The 2,399-nt window shown below is 36.6% G+C and overlaps 1 protein-coding gene across 1 annotated transcript in view; it reads left to right on the forward strand.

Annotated features, from left to right (window-relative positions):
- LOC102675647 (eukaryotic translation initiation factor 5) overlaps positions 1–2,399 on the forward strand; it is a 16,591-nt gene that overhangs the window by 5,656 nt on the left and 8,536 nt on the right. The gene's annotated exons all lie outside the window — the stretch shown is intronic.

The following is a 2,399-nucleotide window of genomic DNA, read 5'->3' on the forward strand; positions in this document are numbered from 1 at the left end:
CGAATCACGATATTTGATTCATCCCGTAAAAACAGGATATCTGATACGACTTAAACTTTATACGCCAAATGTATTTTGTCATTTATTTTGTGGACACAGAATAATATTGCAATTTCCTTTATATGAATCATCTTATTCAATGTAACCCTATATATGAATCATGTATACACACGATATATTACACAATTCAGTCTACGAATAAAATAATACTATATAATCCGTCTTATATGGATTATCTCATATTATTACATTCACGATACACAATATAATTTATTCTATATAGATATTAGTTTGTGATCCACTTTACACGAATCTTTATATATATATATATATGTATGTATGATTTTACATGGATCACTTTGTAAATACAAAGTTACACAATTCACGATATTATCGCTGAATACTATTTAATACGCATAGAATAACATGCAAACTGTATCGCAATTGTACCGCAAACTGGAGTTTACGAATTAATATTTACGTTTATACGATCGGTACGTACATAACAAATTACAATTATCAAGGGATGAAAGTAATCTGTATTAACTCTTTGTAAACACGATTTAATTTTCAATTTCAAATTTGGCAAAATTTAAAACTTTTTTTTTCTCTTTTTTAAATTAAAAATCAAATGACGATATCAATAAACGTTCAATGATTAATCGCATTATCCGTCTAAAGTATCGAAGGCACAGTTGGTTTTCTTTAAGCTCTATTATCCCCTTGCGAAAGAATCGTTACATCAATTTTTTTTTTTTACATCTTCTTTTCACGACTTTTCCACCTTCTCGATAAAGTTTTTACTTCCTCCTCCTCCTCTTTGTCATTTCGATTAATTCGTCATTTACATGTTTTCGACATGAGTCACGTGTCGTACATCTAAACTCACATGCGTGCACTTGCGATATAACTGCATCATAATGAAACGATTTCGTGGTTGCAGGTCGAAGGAAACGACATTTGCATAAGGAGTTTGCATGCCATGTTTTATCGCCACGAATCTGTCTCGGTTGCAATGTGTCTTTGCGCGACACATGTTGTGTAGCCGATCTAGCCTTGCCCGAAACTTCCAATCCTCGAAAGATCGATCGTGACCAGAAAATGCATAATGCATATTAGCCGTTCGCTCTATAATATGCGGCACCTTTCATTCCGTGGGAGTCCATTCTAGGGACTCGATAATGAAAATTTTCAAGAATCTCTTTATCTTATCGTTTTCATTTTCCAATTTTCATGATTTCTCGATAATGAACAGGATTTTTCATAGATAATGATAAATTTCAATGATTTTTTTTATTAATTTTTCCCATCAAAGATAAGACGAATCCAACGCGATTTGTAGAGAGAACTTCGTATTCTCAACACACGCACTCGTAATATATTTTCCTGAATCCGTTATGCAATGAATATGCAAATTAATCGAATCATTTTTCTTTTGCTCGTGTTTTTCTTTTTTCCACGGTAGATAACCTGATTTTCCTTTTGAAATTCAGAAACTACCGCTAGCGCAGTTAACTAATAATTTTTTAATTATAGCTTTCAATCAAACGGTTAACGTTTTTTTCCTATTTTTGAAAATGCAGTGCACGATGCTCTCGGTAATTAAATTCAATGTAACTTAATGAATTTTTTTTTTTTTGGATTTTATATCGCGTCAATTTCTAGAGAGTTATTAGCGACATTGTAGAGTAAGTAAGGAAATAATTACATTATTCGATTTATCAATTTAATATTCTTTATAAATTAAGTCTCGCATTTTCTTGCCTTTTAAATTGTTTTTGAGTGTGATTTCTAATTTAACGTTTATTACGGAAAAATTATATTTGAAAAATGCTTTACGATTACAACGAAAAATATACATATAATTCTTCGCCTGAAAGTCAAACTTCAAATCAATATTGTTCCCGACCAAAACTGCGATATCCAATCGATTGCCAATGCCGACCTCCTTAACCAACAATAACCCCACAAAAACCCGATCGATGCACCGATTCTCACAATCACTGTGCTTCGCAAACCGATAGCTCGAAAATCGTGAAACCCGTTCGCGACGGGTGAAAAGCGTAGCAGCGCGTATCCCGATCGAGCGATGGGCATCGCTGTGGCCACGGTTCAACGTACGGAAGGGAACTCCCGGAAGTTGGGCGAGTGTGTTTCTCTCTCTCGTGTTGTGCGCGGAGGACAGCGGCGAGGTGTGACCTTGCCTTCTGTTCGTAATCGTGAGAGAAATTGCTGGTCGGATCGGGCCAAGTTCCGATCAATATGCGGCGTATCCTCGGTTGGTGGACGCGTGCGCGGTTCGCCAGCCCGATCCGGGTGAGCGAGCGAGCGAGCGAGCGCGTACGACGAGGAGGACTCGAGAGTTACGCCAGCCGGCACACAGCACCCGTCCAACACGC

The sequence above is a fragment of the Apis dorsata genome, unplaced genomic scaffold (assembly GCF_000469605.1).
Source record: "Apis dorsata unplaced genomic scaffold, Apis dorsata 1.3 scaffold_280, whole genome shotgun sequence".
In the NCBI taxonomy this organism is placed as follows: domain Eukaryota; kingdom Metazoa; phylum Arthropoda; class Insecta; order Hymenoptera; family Apidae; genus Apis; species Apis dorsata.